At 43.8% G+C, this 10,420-nt stretch overlaps 1 long non-coding RNA gene across 1 annotated transcript; it reads left to right on the top strand.

The window, feature by feature from the left end:
* Positions 1–3,736: 3,736 nt before the first annotated feature.
* LOC309797489 lies at positions 3,737–8,749 on the top strand. The gene is made up of 3 exons (XR_014292661.1): positions 3,737–3,998; positions 7,114–7,205; positions 8,529–8,749. It is a non-coding gene; the product is annotated as an uncharacterized lncRNA (long non-coding RNA).
* The last annotated feature ends 1,671 nt before the right edge of the window (positions 8,750–10,420 follow it).

Here is a 10,420-nt window from a genome sequence, read left to right on the forward strand (position 1 = left end):
TACTGAAGTGGCTTGGTCAGATTATAATGATTTATGATAGAAATCACGTAAAGCAAGCATCACAATTCTCCAGGAATGTTCTGTAGAATGCTAATGTTAATTATGAATATGTGAATCCCAAATCTTTCATTTGTATTGACCTTATCTCATTAATTCTTCTCCCAACACTGCCATAACTAGAGTTGAGTTCTAAAACGTACCTTCTTCTTTCCCCATAGAAATTGTCCCACAATTTCAAAAAGTTCTCAAAGGTGAAAAAGTGCACACGACGTTTATCACGTTTGCAAATGTCGATGGAAATGCTAAGCTAACACTGTCCAAAATGCAATATTCTTCTGTGAGAGCACCCAACTTTAAACAAATACACGTATTCTAAATACAGCTTAGATCTGTGACATGTTTTGGTCACTGAAGTATGAGCAGACATGATGGCCTTAAATGAGCAGAAGAGGCCTTAAATGGGCTTGTGCGGTTGGGCTCACCTATGTTTCAGTGAACTTTTAGAGAAGACAGGGCCTGGGAGCTGCAGCCTCACAGTTGGGCTCCAGACGAAGAGGTGTGTGACAGACCTCAAACTGACCCAAAACACGGAGCAAAACTAGCCATCTAGAGGTCTAAAAGAGAGCCACTGCAGCTAGCCCATAGATCCAAGAAAAATAAATTCTTGTTTATGTAACTGAGTTTGGGGTGATTTGTTCCAAAGCATTATCACAGCAAGAGCTGACTAACACAACATCCTCCAAATCATTGTTATGTAAATGGATGCCACCATGCCTACATTTAAGGCAACTGTGTCCTCAAATTGCGAGAAATCTTGAACTCTTGGTGCCTCTCCAACACAATGTACATGGCTGAATTTCCACAAATAAGCTCACTAATATACCACCAAGATCTCCCTAAACTTGTATTAAATGTAATGCAAAGTTCTTTCTTTTCATTTTCTGCTTCTACATAGTTAAAATGCTGTTTATCAATGGAAAACGGTTCTTGCCGTTTGGCTTCTGTCGTTAGAGTCCTTTGAACTCTTTGGTTTTTCAGCTCCTAGGCTGTAACATTTGAATCAGCAAATGCCCCAAGGAGAAAGGCTGCACCAAATATCAAGCTTGCGTCTGTTTTTCCCTTCTCTCCAGAACTTGGCCCACATGTCTTGGTGTCTCTATAACATTCAGACGCCAGCAAACAGAAGTTCTCCTACTCTATCCAGCTTTTCTAAAATTTCTTTAGACTTCGCCTGCTCTCATGTTATTATTCAACTATCATCTCAATTAACCCTAGGAAGAAAATCTACAATTTTTAGAGAAAACGGAACCCTGGTACACCGTTGGTAGGAATGTAAACTGGTGCAGCCACTGTGGACAACAGTATGGAGGGGTCTCAAAAACTAAAAATAGAACTACCGTATGACCTCGCAACTCCACTGCTGGGTATAAATCCAAAAAGAACAAAAACACGTGTTTTCAAAAACATGTATTTGAAAAGATACATGCACCCCAATGTTCGGAGCATCAGTATTTACAATTACCAAGATATGGAAGCAACCTAAGTGTCATCAAGTGATGAATGGATAAAGAAGATATGGTACATATAACCAATGGCATACTACTCAGCCTTAAAAAAGAAAGAAATGTTGCCATTTGCAGCAACATAGATGGACTTGGAGGGCATTGTGGTAAGTGAAATAAGTCAAACAAAAACAAACACTGTAGGATATCACCTATCTATGGAATCTAAAAAATACAGCAATCTACCGAATATAACAAAAAGAAGGGGAGTCACAGATATAGAGAACAAACTAATGGTTGCCAGTGCGGAGGGGGAGAAGGGGGCAATACGGGGTGGGGAAGTGAGAGATGTAAACTACTGGGTGTACGATAGGCTCAAACATGTATTGTACAACACAGGGAATATAGCCAATATTTTGTAATAACTGTAAATGTAAAGTATCCTTTAAAAAGTATACAAAATTTTTTAAAACAGAAATCATACTGAAAATTGGAAACAATTTAAATGTCCATCAACAGGAAAATGCACATATAAATTATTGTATTGCCCTACATGGGAATCCTACATAGTGAGGAAAGTACATGAACTAGACAGATCTTTACACGTCAGCATGGATGAACCTAGCAAAGATAACACTAAAAAAAGCAAGTAAGAAGAGAAAACATAGCAGAATACTATATGAGGTTTAAGAACACTTAAAAATGTAGCCTAAATAGAAAGACATCCATGCAGTGATGGAGACCAAGTTCAGAAGAGTGGTTACCCAGGGTCAGCTGGGGAGTGGCTGTGTTTGGGAAAGTGGTCACAGCAGGCTCTTCAACAGGAATGGTCATGTTTCAGTTCACACGCTGGCTGGAGGACGGAGGGGTGTCTGCAATGTTATAATGTGAGCACGCTGCATGTGAAAGCCATTGCTGACCACATCTAGGGGATCTGATACGCGGGAGCTGGTAGTGGGTGGAGGCATCCGGAAGGTGGTGGTAGAAGAGGAACGTTGTATGCATAACGCCTAAGGCCTGACCAGAGGACGACCACTGTTCTAGAAACTGGACACAAATCCAACTTCTACGGCCAATGTTAAAAGACAAACTGAGGCATGTTTAAAAGAAGACTTTACGTGAGCAAAAATAGATTCAATTCAGGCACCGCCAAAGCGGAAGTGGTGAGGAGCACTCCAGCCACAGGAGCTGCAGAGATTTTTAGTTTCAAAGGGCAGAAGCAAAGCAAGGAAATGACTGACTTGCTATCGCTTTAAAGCCTAGTTGGTGGTTTGTGACTGGTTGTCCTCAGCGGTGTGCGTCACCCTGAGGCGTTGACAGGCTTAGATTTTGGTTGCTTTACGTAGGCGGCCGCATCACTAGAGCCACCGCAGGCTAACGGCCTCCTTGCAGGGTTCATTTACTAACACCAATTGTCTGAGTCCTTACTCTGACTCGGTCACTTCACTTCCTACGCCTCAGTTTCTCTTCTGTAAAGTGGATATTCAGTAGTAAATTCTCTGTGGAGTTGTCAGTACAAAACAAAGTGATTATTAGTAACCACGATCATGTCCTGAATGCATGGAACACGTCACCATTTGCCAACTACCGTGTCAAGTTAGCAGAAACTACAGAAATTAAGAGCTCTCCGCGTAAATTCACACACCCGTGCACCAGGTAAGGGACCACAGGCAGACGTTCACTCAGCCTTTCGTGTGTCCCTCACGGAATACACGCTCTCTCCTGGGCGGGGGGAGCACAGACACTTACGGGAGTTTACTTTTCAAATGCGTTGATACAACCAGGTCTCACTTTTGTTTGGATGAGTCAGCAAACGCTTTTTGGAAACCCCAAAGTCTCCACACCTCCAACGTTTCGCGCTGCCTTAGTCTCAGAGCTCCAGCCCCTACTCTTCAGGCCGCGTCACCATGGGAGACAGGGCTGCACGCGGACGCGACGCACGGCGAGCGTGCTGACGTCCTCGAGCCCCGCCCCCACGGTCCCGCCCGCTGACTTAAACGGCAGCCCCGCGGCGTGGCGGGCGTAGATGCGTGCGCCAACACCAGGCCCTGCGGGGTCTCTGGAGCGCGGCATGGGGGGGGGGTTGGCGTAGCTGGGGCCCGTGGCCCTATGTCTTCTGGCTGCGACGCCGGTCCTGCGCATGCTGCGGGGCCGCAACCGCCGGGCGGTGGGTGCCCGAGGGGCCGGGAGGCGAGCCGGGGCCGCCAGGCGGGTGTGGGCATCGTGTCCGCAGCCAGCGTCCCCGAGGCCGCGCTCGGGCCATGATCACTTGGTGAAGCTGCGCCGGGACAGCGTGGCCGATATCCTTCCGCGCTCTGAGGACCTGTGCGCGCTGCAGGACTCGGTGCCTCTGCCCTCCGTGCATGCTTCCCTACAGGAGGGCCTGCTGGACTTAAGGCCGACCGCCTCCGCGGGGTGCACTGGGCGCCGCTCCTGAGCACCCGCTGCCCCTGATCTGTATCCAGAGCTTCTTCCAGCCACGGCTTGTCGAGACAGGTTTGTACTTCCCGCTTCCAGGACCCCTCGTGTGGGCGCTGAGAAGCGGGGTTTTAAATGGTGCAAGGTGGAGGGTGGGCACTAGAACCAGTGCCCAGTGACCGGGTGTGCGTGCACTAGACGGGGCGTGCGGCCTAGGACTCCTGCCAGCTCGGTGACCCCAGCCGAGTGCCTTAAGGCTTCAGGGTCTCAGTGTTCTCATCTGTAGTGTGGGCTTAACAGGACCCAGTCTCTGTGGCGGTTACAAGGATGCACTGTGTTAATGCTTCTAGACTCTACAAAGTAGAACACTTAGCACAGTTTGGAGCATCGTTAATTGTTGCACAGATGTTACCTGGTCTGTTGAATGACTTTGCCTGGTACACACCAAAGCGATTAGGAAATGGATATATCCCAGCTTGATTTCCTTTCCATTAAAACAGGGCTCGGGAAAAAAAAAATCTGTTTTTCAGTAGTTGTATCATATAGTGGAAAGAGCACTGGTGTGAAGGCAGCCTAGGGTTTGAATTCCAGGGCTTATGCTCTCTGTGGCCTGGGCAGGTTTCTTTTGCACTACAATCCCCACACTTGTAAAATGACATTAATAACCACTCTTTCTGTGGGTTCTTAGAATTAATTAAGCAGGTTATGTGTGTAAAGTAGCCTGGCACTTGAATGAGTTGTCAGAACCAAGGGCTGCTGGAGACGATGCTTCTGCCCTAGGTAATCTCCCCTTCTACTGGGCGGCAGGTAGACACAAGCACAGTAGTCAGTGCTCTGGAAGAAGTGAGTTCTGGTGCTACAGAGCACAGAATCTTTTTTTAAATTTAATTATTATTTTATATTGGAGGTTAGTTGATGTACAATGTGTTAGTTTCAGGTGTACAGCAAAGTGGTTTAGTTGTTCATATATCCATTCCTTTTCAGATTCTTTTCCCGTACAGTTTGTTCCAGGCTATGGAGTAGAGTTCCCTGTGCTGTGCAGTAGGTCCTTGTGGATTATCTGTTTTATACAGAGTCGTGTGTCTATGTTAATCCCAAACTCCTAATGTATCCCTTCCCCCGATCTTTCCCCTTTGCAGAGCACAGAATCTTGGAAGGGAAAGTTCAGGGTAGGATTTTTGGAGGAGGTGCCATCCTTTCTAAGGATATGTAGAAGCTCCTGGGGTGGCAGGAGAGAGCAGTGTGTGTTGAAGTTTGAGAAATATAAGAAAATATGGCAAAACTAATGTACAGGAGTGGAACTCAGGGTTTGGGAAAGAAATGAGAGTTGATACTGGAAACTTAGTGGGGCCCAAGAGAAGGGGGCCTTGTTTGTCCTGTCAGAAGTTTGCATGTTTATCCTGAAGGCTGTGGGAAACACCAAAGAACAGTGAGATGAACTTGTGGTTTAGAGGCTCACTCGGACCTCCATGTGGGAGGCAGTTGATTGGGTGCAGGGTGAATTGTAATCTGAGGGTCCCACTGAAGTTATGAAAGGTGGGACTGGGTTTTGCAGATCTGAGAGAGAATGGGTAGGGCCTGGTGACCAGTTAGAAAAGGGAGGGCAGCAAGCGTGGGTGACAGTTTACAGCTGCATCTTTTTGAGAGATACAGAGCACAGTAGGAAGGGATTGGGGGTGGGGAGAGGATCTTACTTCATCTTCAGTGCTTTAGAGGGCCCTGGTAGACGGGTCTGGACCCAAGGTACAGATCTGGGCTTTTTGGGAGGACAGGTGTTTGAAGGCATGGTAGAGACTTAGGTTATCCACAAGAAGATCCAAAGAATCATAGGTCTGAGAGATTTTTAAGTGGGTATATTTGAGGATGTTTATAAGCTGTGAGAAAGTAGCCAGCAGAGGAAGGGTGTAAAGATCTAGGACAGGAAATGATTGTTCATTTGATTTTGAAAAGCTGAATGCTTATCGTGTGCCTGGCCCTTTTCTAGGATCTGGGGTTCACACCATCTGTTATCTCTTCTGCAAGGATAGTTCAACTCATCCCCTGGTGAAGAGAAGTCAGATTATTCTTTGCGTCCCATTCAGGTATAAGAACAGTTCTGTACCTCTGAAGGGACTTTACTTAACCAGAGTAATAAGTTAGAAATCAAAAGAAATTAGAGCTGGAAGGGACCTTAAAGGCCACTGTACTTAATTTTGCCTGATATTTGACATTGAATGTAAGAAAAATTTATTGTAGAGCCCATTCTCTTCAGAGTTCCTTCACTGAACTTTCTTTATGTCTTGCATCCAGTGGGTCTATCTTGTAAATTTTGGCCTCCTCCTAAATTTGCTTCTTCATCCATATTACATTTTGCCCAGACTATGGCAGAAACTCCTGGGTGGTTTCACGGCCCCTGGGTTCAGTTCCTCTAAGTTCATCTGCCTACTCGGGGTAAGTGATCTTCTAACAGAAAAAGATGTGCTTAAAATAATGCTGCTAATGGCTTGCCCACACAGAGTTAGTGCATAGTAGCCGCCCAGCGTGTGCTCTGCACGGAGGCGTGTAGTATGAACTGTGCTCGGACAAGCCTTATAGGGCTCTTTGCCCTGAGGAAGGGGAGCTTTTTGTGATCACTCCCTTTATCTAGTCGGTCCTTCAGCAGTGGGGCGCCTTTTTCTAATCAGCAGAGGCATCCTTACTCAGCTAGTGGTAGCCCCAGGTCTCACCACCTGTGGGATACAAGCCATGCTCTCTCCCAGGCTTGCTTGGACCAACGTCTCTATTTTCATTTCTGTCTCTTCTCACACTTGGACCCCTGGCCTTTAGTCATCCCCACCTGCAGCATTTACAGTGCCCAGCAGGAGTCAGGCTTGAGTGTCTTTTCACACATGTTCCCTCTGCAGCTAATGCACCTCCTACTCCAACTCTGCATAGCCTCATCTTTCCAGACTGTACTTCAGGGTTATCATGAAGCTGTCACTTAGATATAACTTTTTGCCTCCATAGGAACCTCTGTGCATAAAGGTTACGTTTATTTATCTCATGTGATTGAAATTTTGAGTTTATACATCTTCCTCCTTAATGAAGGCTTTAAGGGCAGGAGTCGTTTCTAATCCTTAGCCCAGAGCAGATGCTTTTGTTTTTATTTAGATACTTTTTAATGATGATAAAATGTTTGGTTTTAATCACTCATTTTACAATAATTTTGCTTTAGGTTGTGACAGAAAAAGAGTTTACAGAAGTCGTGTTCCTGCGATAAGAAATAAAGATGTGACCTTTCAGTTGTGTAAAGCTCATAAATGCTGTGTAAGTGCGTCGGGTGCGCTAAGGAACATGGAGCTAAGTGGGCTAGTTGTGTGAGAGAGAGACTTAACTATGTTAACAAACGTGAGCCTTCATTGTGTCCTGCCAACATTTGATAGTTGCCTTTGGGGCTAACTAAACCAGTAAAAGTTTAAACTGTTCCTCCCCATTAAAGGGATTGAATAATTGGCTTATTTGGTGCACCTGTGTCTTGTGAATTGTCCAGTTGGGGATGAAGGTTTAGAAAGTGGGTTTCAGTCTTGTTTAAGTCTCTTCCCATCAGACTGGTCTCATGATTTCCTACACACCATGTCTGTCTACCTTTTCCTGTCTACCTTTTGTTGGTAGTGTTCAGGCCTGGATTGTCTCCTGTACCTGCTCAAACCTTGGTCCATTCTCATTTGTACCATGGAAGTTTGTCATGCTGGATACTGTCAGAATTAATCTTACTTAAGTTTGTGTTAAGCCACAAACTACCTGTTTTGTATATTTTCTGTTTTCTCTGTTTGTTTATATTTTTATGGTTTCTCTTCAAGAAATATTATGGGAAGGGAAATAGCAAGATGAAGAGCAAAAAAGTCATCATTCTCTTTCAATTGTTAGAACATCTATGTGCAATCATAATTATGATGCACTGTGGTATGTGTTAAAATAAGAAATATATGTAACGTCCCGTAGGAGCAGCAAACTCAGTGGTGTTGGTGAGGGTGTGTCATGGAAGTAATCACAAAGCAGGTGACTCTTGATTAGGGTCCTGAAAGATTAGTGTGCCTTCCCGGTGTCCAGTAGTGGTCTGGAGGGGTCAGGAAGCCTGCCTTTCAATCTGAGGGAACAGAGAGTTTGAGGTCCTCTCTCTTCTATTGCTCTAGTATAGTATACTGCATAGCAGCTAATAAAATACTGGGTTTATAGTTGACATTTAAATCGCTGATTGATCATCAAGATTGGCATGTATCATTGGAAATGAAAATCGGAGGAGTCTTATGCTTTTTAGGTTTTTCTTTATTTTTCCTGTCTCAAAAGTATGTAGTACTTTACTGAGTGGTTGGGAATAAAGTTTGCAGTATTCAGTGTATTCAGTTTTAGTACCTAAATAGAATTAAACTGTTGCTGTAAACTGGAATAACACTTTGTTACTGACGAGTTTTAGGATGCATCAGTTCATCAATTACCTGTTTGGGAAGATTGTAGTTAATGATTTTAAGAATGTGGCTATAAACCTCCAATTGACTCAAGAAAAGCAAATAAGTCAAGATTGACAAATGTATAGGCTCTTCATCTTATTGTGTGTGTGTGTGTGTGTGTGTGTGTGTGTTTTCCTTTTAGTTACTTGTCAAGGTATAAAGAACTCTATCACTGTTAAGACAGTAAACTTCACAGGGTATAATCTGACATGGCAGGGAACAGATCACATGGTCAAGATCTTAAAGGTGATTTGATGTTTAAACTTTCATGAAAACATATGTGATTGAAGCACATTAACATATTGATACAGATGGCAGTTAATTTTTGTCTTTTCATACATGTGAGTGCAGCTTTTGTTTTGTAGAAAGAATATGACCAAACAGTGATGTGAATTGCTGTTGCCTAAACTATAGTGTTGAATCCCCAATGTTTGCACTTGAGTTTAACAACTCTGTGGTTTCCTGTCTTCTTCCTGAGACACTTGATCTCAGGTCCATCCTCGTTACACAGAGTAGTAAATTAGAGAACAACTAATATCACCATTTAAAGAAGTGAGACTGAAATCTCAACCATCCTGAACATAGGAACTGAAGGGGGCTCTCAGCCGTTCAGAGAGTTATTACCAAGCCAGTCGGCTTAATGCTGTTCAGTTTTCTCCATAGCAGAGCCTTCCAGGTCCTTCTTTTGAGCTTATTTATTTTTATACACAATTCTGTATGGATACTGTACATAATACTAAATAGTTGTATTAACTGGGTTTAACTGGTGATGTATTTACATGAAGATCTAACTTCGTTTTGTTGATATCTTTTTAGGGGCTTTCCATTCATCAAAGCTTGTGATGTATGTAATCAGTTGCTGGTGTGTAGCTATCACATTTATGATATATAGGGCTTGAATTGGGAAAGGTGGATGGTCATTCTTCTTGCTCTTTAAACTGACAGAGCCTTACATGAAGCATTTCCCTCTCTGAAATAAATCCGTGTAAAACATGTTTGGTCGCTCTCCCAATGCAACTGTGTAGTTGTGTGGATTTGGTGCACAACTGGCAGCCTTGTGGTTACGTCTGTAAACAAGGAAGCCTGTTTTCCAGTCCGCAAATCAGCTGTTACCCAGTGAAACGAACTTGACTGCCATTTCTGACCCCTCACATGGAGCTGTCATACTCAAGAATGTTCACATGTTTTCAAGAAACGTTGTTTGCGGGCTATATGTACAAATTCCTGATCTGAAAGCCAATATAAAGCAACATCTCCCAAACCTCTGCTCTCTCACCAAGGCCACACACATTCCCTCGCTTATGGCCTCGTGGCAAGCTAATACTGTCAGTATCAGATTCTCCTTCCCAGTGGTCTTGGGAGACTGCATAGTTGCTCTGTGAATGGCACCACTGCTGAGGTTGAGAGAAGAGCATCTTGGGTGTCAGTCCTGGCCTTGCGTTCCCGGAGAGAGGGGTGTGCACCTCGTTCTCCTGTTAGGGTTTTCCTATGCTGCAGGGTTTGCTGCTTGTTGTCAAAATGATGTCCTAGTGAATTGTTTTCTGTGTGGTTATATAATCCCAGCACACTTCTTTATGATCTGTAGACTTTTATGGGGTTGTGGCCAGGTCAGTTTTTAAATGTTTGGAAATGTCCTATTGAACAACATTGCAGTGGCAGTAAAGCTTGATGGGAGAACTGTATTACTGTTGTCCTAGTTTTGGCTTAAGGGTGGTGAGAAGATGAAATTTTTGATGGGTCAGTTTTAGTTGTGTATGTGTATGTGATTTATTTTTTAAAATTCTAATGTCTATTATTCACAGCTTAGATATGTTGACTTTCTGATTATTCATCAGTCCCTTTACTGATGTATTTTCCTCTGAAAAACTACATTTTCTTCCAGACTGTTTTTTTTTTGCCTTTTTTTATTATTTAATTTAATTTAATTTAATTTATTTTTTTGATTAGTTTCTGCTTTATAACAAAGTGAATCAGTCATACATAGACATCTGTTCCCCCATCCCTTCCCTCTTGCGTCTCCCTCCCTCCCACCCT

This window comes from Mesoplodon mirus (assembly GCF_964341445.2).
Source record: "Mesoplodon mirus genome assembly, contig: HAP1_SCAFFOLD_621, whole genome shotgun sequence".
Taxonomy (NCBI): domain Eukaryota; kingdom Metazoa; phylum Chordata; class Mammalia; order Artiodactyla; family Ziphiidae; genus Mesoplodon; species Mesoplodon mirus.